General features: G+C 39.9%; 1 pseudogene; it reads right to left on the bottom strand.

The window, feature by feature from the left end:
- Positions 1 to 4497: 4497 nt before the first annotated feature.
- LOC114689406 lies at positions 4498 to 5451 on the bottom strand (annotated as a pseudogene).
- Positions 5452 to 12078: the final 6627 nt, after the last annotated feature.

Genomic DNA, 12078 nt, shown 5'->3' with positions numbered 1-12078 from the left:
CCCTCCACAGTAGGGACTCCAGTTATTGGGGCCAGTGAGTAGGGCAAACTTAAATCTCTGGAGCTGGTGAAAAGGGGAACACACACACACACACACACCTTCAGCATGTCAGGGTTTCTCTATTGTTTCCCCTTACCTGTTTCCTGATGTCTCCTTTTACATCTTTCCTGATATTTTCCTTATATCTCTTCCATGTTATATTCCTTCTACATTTTTCCTTCTTTTACCTTATTTTTCCCTACAGTTACATATGTAGCAAAATCTTTCAAGCAATATAAAAATTACAATGTGGTTATATCTTATTTTTCTTCAAATGAATGATTACAATGAATACAAGTAAAAAAAAAGAGCATGTTTCCCAGTACCCTTACATGATTAAACATTTTACATATTACAGGTGAAAAACAAATTATTCCCTAGAAAACTACCCACATTCATGTCTAAGTAACTTTTTATAGATTTACAAAGTGCAAGCAAGGTATTTTTCTCAGCCAGTTTTGTTGTTGTTGTTGTTGTATTTTTGTTTTTGTTTTTTTATTAGCAGGCAGCAGTTTGCAGTTATAATGAAAGAAAAAATTATTTAGTTATTTATCTCAAAGTGTAATATTATAAAAAACCTTAAAATAATAAAAAATCTAAATGTTATATATAAAAACAGTCAATTCTACTTTGTCTTCAGAGTATATGCCAACTCATCAACAATTTTTTATTAAGTCATATCAGGAAACTGAGGGCAAAAATGGATTCAAATAATTAATCATCACCTTTGATCAACAATCCACCTAGCAAGAAAGGCAAGACAGCTAGTAATATTCCTGTTGCCATTGTTCTTGTTCCCTGGAGTCCCTTGCTCAGCTATCAAACTTGTACCTTTCTAAACGTTAAATTGCTCCCTAATATTTTCTACATCAAAGCTATTAATAATATCTTAACCTAACTTTACTAACAATCTACATCTTTCTTATAAATAAATTATTATAAATAAATAAATAAATAAAATAACTTCTTTCTATAGGCGGTGGTTGAATCATTAATCTGCTCCAGCAACAATGCTTGGAAAAAGTCAATCACTATTATTTTTAAGTACTAGTAATACTGTCCAGTGAGGGCTAGAAAACCCCCTTAGAGTTTCCTACATCTCATAGATTATGAGGAACATGGTGACCATGAGGGCAACAAGCACTTAATGGATTTTTCTAGCCCCAAATTCCAAAATCCTTTCACCATGCTTTCAAAAAACACACGTTCAGGTCTGTTACAGAAATGCCCCTCTCCTGGTACCAAATTTTGTCCTGATTAGGCTTACTATTGCTGTGAAGAAACACCATGACCAAAATCAAATTGAGGAGGAAAGGTTTTTTTAACCTTATACTTCCACGTCTAGGCTCATCAGTGGAGGAAATCATATGGTAACTCAAGCAGTGCTAGAACCTAGAGGCAGGAGCTGATGCAGAGGCCATGGAGAGAGCTACTTACTAAATTGCTCCTCATAGTTTGCTCAGCCTGCTTTTCTTATAGAACTCAAGACCATCAGCCCAGCGATGGCATGACCCACAATGGGCTGGGCCATCCACCATTAATCACTAATTAAGAAAATGCCCATTACAGCCACATCTTATGGAGACATTTTCTCAATTGAGGTTCCTTCATTTCAGATGACTTTAAATTATGTCAGATTGCCATAAAATTAGCCAACAAATTAGTCTAACATATCAGACAGGATATCATTGTTGGTCAAAGGGTTTGTGGGTGGTTTGATGTTGATGTTACTCTTTTTGGTTGTATGCAGAGTACTTTTCTGTACCAAGATTCTAGCATGTGTGGGTGAAGGCTTTGTGTAGGCATCAGCTCAACTTCTCCTTGTTCAATGAGTTGTGTTGGTATCGTCTTCAGAAATGAAGCCTTGCTGTCAGTTTGAGGAGAACAATATATAGTCATGGCAACAGCCAGGGTTGGTTGGGGGTTTCCATGGGACACCATTAATGAACAACTCAGGTAGATGTAACTCAATCCCTGTACTGGGAGCTTCATTTTGGTGACAAGAAATGGCCAATTGGGCTCTGTCTCCCCCATTATTTGGTGATATCATTTAGATATCTTCAATTGTGTATATTTTAGGAAGCTACTAAAGTATTAGGTTTTTTATACCATCCCTCAAATGGCTCTCAATTCCAATTAAATCTCTCCATATCTCTCCCTCATCTCCCTCTTCATTCCCCTCTCTACTTGATCCTCCTGTTCTAGTCCTCTAATCCCATTCTCCTTAGATTTGGTCTTTTCACAGTGTTCCAGATTTTCTCAATGCTTTGTGCTAGGACTTTTTAGATTTAATATTTTATTTGACTAAAGTATCCATTTCTTCTATTGTGTCTTCAATGCCTGAGATTCTGTCTTCTGTCTGTTGTATTCTGTTGGTGATGTTCATCTCTGAAATTCCCATTTGCACCCCTTTTTCATTTCCAGATTTCTCTCATTTTAGGTTTTCTTTGTTGACTCTATTCCACTTTCAGGTCTTGAACGGTTTCATCATTTTCTTCCACTGTTTGTGTTTTTACAGGTTTCTTAAAGATTTATTCATTTCCTCTTTAAGGACTTCTATCATATTTGTAAAGGCTACTTTAAGTTCTTTTTCTTGTGTTTCAACTATGTTGCAACACTCAGGGACTTCTGTGGTAGAGTTGCTGGGCTCTATTTGGAGACATATTGTCCTGACTTTTATTGATTGTATTTTACACTGAGGTCTAGGTTTGGGAAGATTGCAATTATAGATGCTGATATATGGTCTTGTTTTTTGTTGGGTAGGTGTTTTTTTCCTTGGTTGCTGTTGCCCTCTCTGGTTCTTAGGAAAGTATGGTAGTTGTGTGTTGAGTGGTAAGAAATTCTTCTGGGATCCAGAAAAGTGTGTCCATTAGGTGTTCCAGGTAAAATGTATTTCTAGGTTTTGGGAGCTGACATTTATGAATGGGGATGGGCTAGGAGGGAGGGGCACAGATGGCCTCCAAGAAGGAGGAAGCGGTATGTTTTACCAGCATCTGCTCAGTCCTATATGAATAGGGGCAGGGAGTTGAGGAGAGGCCACAACAGGTAGTCTGCTAAGGATCTGGGGATGAGACAGGGGAATGGATATGGAGGAGAGGAGAGTAAGTGAAAATCTGAAGTTCACTTACCTTCTTCACTTGCCTACTTGCTTCTCAGACTTGGCTGGCAGGTTCCCAGAGAAAGCCAGCTAGAGTTGGGTCTGGGATAAGAGGATGAGTGGGGAAGGAAAGTTGGAGAAGAAGCTCTGCATGATCTGCTGGAGTTGGGGGTAGAGATGAGTTAGAGGCCTTATCAGGTGATCTGCTACAGAGTTGGAGTGAGACTGGGGGATTAGATTTGCTGGAGAGGAGGGAGCCTTGAAGTTTCATAGCTAAACTAGTTTTTCCCTGGCAGGAGTAGCCTGTGAGTCTCAGAGAATGTCTGATGGATTTGGGACAGGGATAAAGTGATGAGTGGGGGAAGAAAGGTTGGAGGGGAAGATCTGTGTGTTCCAACAGAGATGGGGAGAGGCATGGAAAGGAGGCTGGAGCAGGTGAGCTGCTATAGAGCTGAGGTGTGAAAGGGGGTTGATGGTAAAGAAGAGGAAAGTGAATTAAAGACCTGCAGTTAGCCTACCTGTTTCCCTGGCCTGCAGGGCTGGCTCTTTCCAGGGAATGCCCACTGATGTTAGAGGTTGGGATAGTAGAAAGAGTTGGGTAATGAAATACTGTAGGAGAAGGTCTATATGATCTATTGAGGTTTGGGAGTCATAGAAGGGTAGAGTACAGTAGATGTTCTGCTCTGCAGAGCTGAGGACTTGGAGGAATGGAAGGAGAGAGAATATGTGAAGCTAACTGAACTGCTTCCCTGGCCTGAATTGCCTGTGGGTTCCAAAATAATGATATTTTAACACATAAAAAAAGTCATGGAAATTTTTGTAAATATTTCTCGGTTCCTTAATATTTTTAAAGCAAATAGTTTCAAAGCTTAACAGTTCAGCGTATTGTAATGTCTACACATTTTTGATATATATGATTTGCAAAGGAATTCAGAATCTTTTAGTGTGTGTCACTATAAAATAGAGATATGGAATGAAATAAGACCATTTATATATTTATTGTGGAATAAAGAGTCATGAGAGATGTGTCTGGATAGAAAGGAGAAGTCATAGAGGAATCAGGAACTGGAATTTGCAAAACTTCTGAAATGTAACTAGTCAATTTAGATTGTCATCCTGAACTAAAATATAATAGAATACTCCCTACTGTATTGAACTCTTTACTTGTATTCCTTAGTATTTGACATCATTTCAGAATTAGTAATTAGAAAATAGCACTGAGTACAGTGGTACCTTCAAAATTACAGAGATACTCAGTATGCATTAGACAGAAAAATGTACCAATGTTTGTTTGTATGCCCTGGTTCTTTGTAAATTTTTATTAGTGAACAGTTCTGCAGGGTCCTGTTACCTATTAATTGTCAGAACTTTCTGAGGCCAAGAGTTCTCCTCAGTGCTGCTTTGACTTCCTTGTTCCTTAAACTGTAGATGATGGGGTTTAGCATGGATGTCACCGCTGTGTAGAAGAGGGCCAAGAGTTTATCTGTTCCTGGTGAGTGGCTAGCCTTGGGCCTCAAGTAGGTAATAGATCCTGAGCCATAGAAGAGTGTGACTACAAGTAGGTGGGAGGAACAGGTGGACAGAGCTTTATGGCGCCCCTCAGGTGAAGGCATCACCAGCACTGCAACCAGAATTCTGACATAGGAAGAAATGATCAGTAAAAAATGGGCTGGATATGCAGAGGGCTGCTGCCACAAAGACTGCAATCTCATTATGGGATGTATCTCCACAGGCAAGAGCCAGGAGAGGTGGAAGGTCACAGAAGAAGTGATTTATCTCACAGGGTCCACAAAAGTCCAAAGAAAAAAATGAAATTGGTCTGTCCCAAACCTACTATGCATCCCATTCCCCATGAAACCATTGCCAAATGGGCACATACTCCACGACTCATTCGGGTTGCATAATGGAGTGGGGAGCAAATTGCCATGCAGCGGTCAAAAAGCCATGGCTGCCAACAGACAGCACTCAGTTATTCCGAAGAATGTGAAAAAAAAACATCTGTGTGGCACAACCCTCCCGTGAGATCCCTCGAGCCTCACTCACAAGGCTCTGCAGCATCTTGGGTATGACAGAGGAAGTGTAGCCAATCTCCAGGAGAGACAAGTTGGCCAGGAAAAAGTACATGGGTTGTGCAGGGATGGGCTGGCACAGATGGCAAGAGCTATGAGTGCATTGCCTGTCAGTGACACTAAGAACATGAGGAGGATGAGGGTGAACAGGAGGAAGCACTCTCCAGGGACCTCAGAGAACTTGGCAAAAGCAAAGCGTTTGACAGACAAGCTGTTCTCCTGCCACAGAGAGCAATTGACAGTCATCTCCTGGAAGAGAGAACAGCAAGTCATCAGAAGGATTCTTGCAGATGAGGGAAATTATTCAATTTAATACTTTTAGAGTCTCAGTTAAAATCTTTACCTGCAGTCATAAAGTTAAAGTTTACAATGATTCATTTTCACAGATCTTCATATCTAATCCTTTCTTTGCTTACCACATCAGGTGATTTTCAGAAGTGTACTGAGCGTTATACCAAGTGTCCAAGGATTTAGGCAAGGTGGTACACACTTGTATTCCCAGCACTGATAAATCTGGGAGAAGGATTACTGTGGGTTTGAGTTCAGCCTCACTTATGGAATAAGATATTATTCAAATAAAAGAAAAGAAAAACATTAACTGTGGCTCAATTCTTTCAGTGTACTTCTCATTGACTAGTTATCAATGTCACCCAGAAAAGCTGTTCTCCTACCTACTCATATCTAGGCTTTCCTATTGCCGCAGATGCCCTCTCTCCAACCCTTCACAGAATGTATTGGGTCCAGATTTCTACCTGGTCTGTGATTTCTATTGCTAATATTCAGCTAATATTGATTAAAAATATCATTTCCTCAAGCAAGACTTGTATTTTTGAAGGAAATGAAAAATCAATAACCATTTAATATAAATGATTGCTATAATGTATAGAATTAAAGGCAGGGCACATCCTGATGTATAGTAGTTTAGTGAGGTGGTCAGAGGAGTTTTTTAAGAAAAGATGTACACGTGCGATACAAGAGAGAAGTGGGGTTAACCAAAGAGCACCACACTCTCAATGCACAGCTGAGTGCAATGCTGAGATGACCTCGGCATGGCAGCTGATGTCTGTATCTTAGTAGTTCCCATCTTTAATAGAGCGTGGGGTCTTCATGATAGTGTCATTGCCTGCAAGTTACATTTCTGTTTTCTTAGTGTGATCCACAAGATTCTATGGATCAGGGCATTGAGTTAAATAAAGAAAAAAAGGGTAAAAGAGATGGGGTCTTGGCATATAATACAGGCTGGCCTCAAATTCCCAATTTCCCTGCCTCAGTCTCTTGAATTCTGAAATTCCAAGAGTAAGCCATCAACCCTTGATTGATAGAAATTTCTTCTAACCTTCCATGGACCACATATTACAATCCCATCAAACTACTTGTAATTAGTACATGTAGTGTTTACACACTTCAATTTCTCTTCTCTCATTTTCTTACTGGGAGGCTGTTGTGTACTTGATTGCTTCTCTTGCAAACTCTTCAGTTCCAGCATAGAGTTGTCTTTTTTCTGGAAATCACCCAACTCTTTCTCCTAGCAGTCACACTCCATGCTTTTCACATAACCTGCTAAAATAGCACTTACCACTGTGGTAGTGATTACTTTTAATTTCTTTCTGAGTGTAGCCTTATACAGAGACCGAGTATGGGCTTCACATTTCTTATCATTACATTTGCCGTCTTTACCAATCCATAAGTTCTCATGTAATGATAAGTTTCAATGTTTACCTTACTCTGCCTCCTTAGACATTCTGTCTGTTGTTGCCCATTATATCCTCTGAAGTTCATTCTCATGTCCCTCAAATATTTCACATTCAGCTTATTTATCTCACAGTCTGATATTTTTTCCTTCCAAATAAGATGACCCTTACTGTTTTGTGGCATATATGTGTGGCTCTGCCAAAGTTTGTTTTTCTCTACAAAAAATCTGAATACACCATGTTTTCTCCAACAAGGGAAGAATAGAAGATACCGTCTGCCATTTGGTCTTCCCTCTATTCACTTGATATAACCAAATATCACCAGGTAATGCTATGTTGTATGTGAGTAGATCACATCATGGTTGACCCACAAACCAAATGTGGGCTTCAGGGTTTCCAGATTATTATAAATAATCATATTGCCAATGTTCATGAGCATATATAATGAGTGTACGTGCATACATGCCACATACACTTCTATGCCTGTGTATCCATGCAAAAACACACACAGATGCACATAGAACAGAACAAGGGATCACTCTGGGGCAACTGTAAATGATTTAAAATCTTAGTATAGACAACAATGCTGGATATGTTAGTTTAAACAAATGTTACTATTTGTTCAAACTCTTTTCCTCAATTTGACCACTTATAAAAGGAGCTGAGAAAAAAAATATTCCTCATGAGGTTACTGCAATAAGATTTAAGTTAATTACCAATATCACTTAAAATGTTGGTCAGGTACTGAATGCTTATCGGCTACACAGGACATGAACATGGTTGTATATCTACACATAACCATATTTTATTTACCTTTGTGTACACTCTGTTTTGGGGAATTTTACACCACAATCCATAATATTTGTTACTATCCATTAATTGTTCTCTAAATCATAATTTTTATACTGTAGGTAATGGAAAAGCAAAAAAAATTAGAACTTTCATGCATATATAAAAATGGTGCCCAAATCTTCTATCCTGAGGTGATACTGTTGTGTATAATACATTATTGAATCTACTAGTTAGATATTCACCCATACATGCACAATCTCTAAAAACTTAAGGATAGAGAACACATGGACTGACTTAATTTCTGATGAGCATAAAGCAAGGAAGTCTACTTGGACTCTCAGGGGACTCTGCTCTTGTAAAAATTGCTAAAACACTAAGTATTCTGCTATGATGAATTTAACACTTACTTTAAAGTATTATAAATATTTCCCTGTAGGATATTAAATTCAAATATCTATATTTCTCATGTATTATATATTAAAAATCCATGTGTGATTGAGCAAAGCAAAACAAGCAAGCAAAAAACCCAAAAGCCAACCCAGAAAATGGCTAATCTGAAATATTATCTTAAACCCTGCCTTTTAGTTGTTGTTTCTGTATTTGTATAGAGAGCTCTCCATAAGGAAAGTGGTCTTGAATCTCAGTTAAATTTTCAGGAACTCATCTTAGGACAGGCAACCAGAATATTTTTCATCTCAATCTGTGGAGTGAGAATGATTGACTCAGAAGGAATGTCAAGATTCTTGAGAAAGAAGCAAGGGTCAGGACACTCGGTTGTGAACATCCCATGTGCCTCTCGCCTTTTCTTGACCTAAAGTTTGGATTCACTAGTTCCTTGTAAGTACTGCATGATGTAATCTTCACATCTTTCTAGTTAAGTTGTTTGAAGTGGTTTCCTACCAAGAATCAGCTCTATTTTATATGTCATCCTTCAGTGGCATAAAGTGTGCACTAAACACTGATAAGGTCTGGAGGTTTATACCACCAGGTGTGTTTTTATTGGCAACTGGATATATGTAAGAATTTGCACACCGCATGAGAGTATCTTGAATCTGACAGTCTTGGTTTTGCATGTTACCTTACACAGCCTGGAGACCCAAGTCCAGCTCACTCTACATGGTTCTGCTTTGTGAATGATACAGATGAAAAAACTCATTTTCCCCTGGTGTCGCAAGGTTAGAAATATTCATTGGTGGGTTTGGTCCCTTATCTGATCTTTTAAAGTCATGACACACTGTTAGATACTGTTTCTGAAACACTGCAGTATCTATATATATAGAAACTATCAGGAAGTGAGTTTCGCTATTATATAATGGCTATTTCTAAAATTCTGCAATAGCACACACAATTTCTGTAGATTGGTCATGAAAAGATTATTAGGAGCCTCACCCTTGACTTCTCAGTTTTACCAATTCACTCACCACTTATCATCACTTATACAGCTGAGTGATACTTTATGTCAACACAGTAGAAATGGTGGGGTCACTTGATTAGATTGCAATGTACCAAATAACATAGTATCACAGTGATAAGTGAATTCTAATTGACCATGAAACAAGTGATTGACAACAATAGACAGCTGTTTTCTAAGAGCAATGCTCGAGTCTGCACAAACTTTAGTAGCCTTAAAAGTAGGAGACAATAACTAATTAGAATGAAAACAGTTTTGAGCATCAGATATCCTTTTAAATACTTTAATTCACTCTCGCCAGGCCTAGTCTTGATATATTAACTGTGGCACCTACCTCCAGTCACAGTACTTGAAGAGATTAGGTGGTTTCTGCTTCTGATTAGCCACTTCTGGCTTTCTCTTCATTCTTTCCTTACAACATACAGGGGACCCACACCATCCCTATCCTCAACTCTGCAATGTACTGAAAAGCTTTTGTTATGGAGAAAAACTATGCCTGATGTCAAGAAGACTGTGTCTCAAGAGAGAGCACCATGTCCTTCAAGGCAATGTCCTAGTATCCCACCACCACCTCTCTCTCTCTCTCTCTCTCTCTCTCTCTCTCTCTCTCTCTCTCTCTCTCTCTCTCTCTCTCTCTCACACACACACACACACACACACACACACATACACACACACACACACATACACTCATACCTTACTACTCCCAGGACACATCCACACTTTCTCCTTTCCTGGAAAACAATGAACCCTAAGCATATTATACTAAAATTCTTCTGTGTTCTAAGTCCTTTTCATCTTACTCTCCCCTGGAGACTCACAATCTTTTCTCACTGGTGAGTTTCAGGAGGCATCTCATTGCTCTCCTGAGAGTCCTTACGGATAGGGCAATAGCTCTGTGCAGAGGAGCCTCACTCTGCAACATCCCCTTCTCCTGAGAAATAGTTCTATCACAGAACATCTGAATCTCTCCATCCACAAGGGGAGTGTCTCAATAGCCTAATCATCTTTCTACTGCATCAACATTGCCACACTGATGACAGAGATCCAACATGTGGTCTCCTGGAGAACAAGTCATACAAACCAGAGCATTTATTCATGCCTAGGCACTCTGAGTTTTGAATTAAAGTGATGAGTATTATATTCTTATCATGCTAGTGAAAGGTGAATAAAGTTTTTAGTCTCATAATAGTGTGTTGACTGTGGGTTTGCCATAGATGCTGGTTATTTCCTTCTGTTACTAATTTATCATGTTTTTTTTTTTAGTAAATTTATTTTACAACATCATTTAGTTCAACATAATAGCCACAGATTCCCATGTTCTCCCACTCTCGCCACCCTCCCCCTCCCCCACCTCACCCCCCATTCCCACCTCCTCCAGATCAAGGTCTCCCCTGGGGACCGGGATCGACCTGGTAGACTCAGTCCAGGCAGGTCCAGTCCCCCCCTCCCAGAGCGAGCCAAGCGTTCCTGCATAGGTCCCAGGATTCAAACAGCTAACTCATGCAACGAGCCCAGGACCCAGCACCAACGCACAGCTGCCTCCCAAACAGATCAAGCCAAATGACTGTCTCACCCATTCAGGGGGCCTGATCCAGTTGGGGGCCCCTCAGCCTTTGGTTCATAGATCCTGTGCTTCCATTCATTTGGTTATTTGTCCTGGTGCTTTATCCAACCTTGGCTTCAACAATTCTCGCTCATATAAACCCTCTTCTTTCTCACTAATTAGACTCCCAGTGCTCAACCAGGGGACCAGCCATGGATGTCTGCATCCAGATTCCTCAGACCTTACTTGGATGGGGTTTATGGCTCAACTAACAGGGTGTCTGGCCATCCCATCACCAGAGTAGGTCAGTTCCTGCCGTCTCTCGACCATTGCCAGCAGTCTTTTGTGGGGGTATCTTTGTGGATCTCCGTGGACCTCCCTAGCTCTCTGCTTCCTCCCCTTCTCATGTGGTCTTCATTTACCATGGTCTCCTATTCCTTGTTCTCCCTCTCTTTTCTTGATCCAGCTAGGATCTTCCACTCTCTTTCCCTCGACCGTCGCCCTTCATTGTTCCCACTCATGACCAGGCTGTTCATGTAGATCTCATCCATTTCTCCGTGTCTTTTTTGGGGTCTCGTTTTCCAGGTAGCCTCACTGGTGATGTGAATAGCAGTCCAGTCATCCTTGTTCCACATCTAGCATCTTCCTATGAGTGAGTACATACCATATTTGTCTTTCTAAGTCTGGGTCACCTCACTCAGGATGATTTTTTCTAGATCGATCCATTTGTCTGCAAACTGTATGATGTCATTGTTTTTCTCTGCTGAGTAGTATTCCATTGTGTATATGTGCCACAATTTATTTATCCATTCTTCAGTTGAAGGGCATCTAGGTTGTTTCCAGGAATGGTTATTACAAACAATGCTGATATGAACATAGCTGAGCAAGTGCTCTTGTGGTATGATTGAGCATTTCTTGGGTATATGCCCAAAAGTGGTATAGCTGGATCTTGGGAGAGATTGATTCCCAATTTTCTAAGAAAGTGCCATATTGATTTCCAAAGTGGTTGTACAAGCTTGCATTCCCACCAGCAGTGGAGGAGAGTTCCCCTAGTTCCACATCTTCTCCAGCATAAAGTGTCTTCAGTGTTTTTGATCTTAGCCACTCTGACAGGCGTAAGGTGGTATCTCAGAGTTGTTTTGATTTGCATTTCCCTGATGATCAGGGATGTTGAGCAATTCCTTAAATGTCGTTCAGCCATTTGGGTTTCCTCTGTTGAGAATTCTCTGTTTAGTTCTAAAGCCCATTTCTCAATTGATCTGTTGGTCGTTTTGATGTCTAATTTCTTGAGTTCCTTATATATTCTGGATATCAGTCCTCTGTCACCTGTGGGGTTGGTGAAGATCTTTTCCCATTCTGTAGGCTGTCGCTTTGCCTTGTTGACCATATCCTTTGCTCTACAAAAGCTTCTCAGTTTCAAGAGGTCCCATTGA

This window comes from Peromyscus leucopus, unplaced genomic scaffold, assembly GCF_004664715.2.
Source record: "Peromyscus leucopus breed LL Stock unplaced genomic scaffold, UCI_PerLeu_2.1 scaffold_1741, whole genome shotgun sequence".
Taxonomy (NCBI): Eukaryota; Metazoa; Chordata; class Mammalia; order Rodentia; family Cricetidae; genus Peromyscus; species Peromyscus leucopus.
The sequence above is the reverse complement of the archived record's forward strand: the minus strand, read 5'-3'. Positions and strand labels throughout refer to the sequence as shown.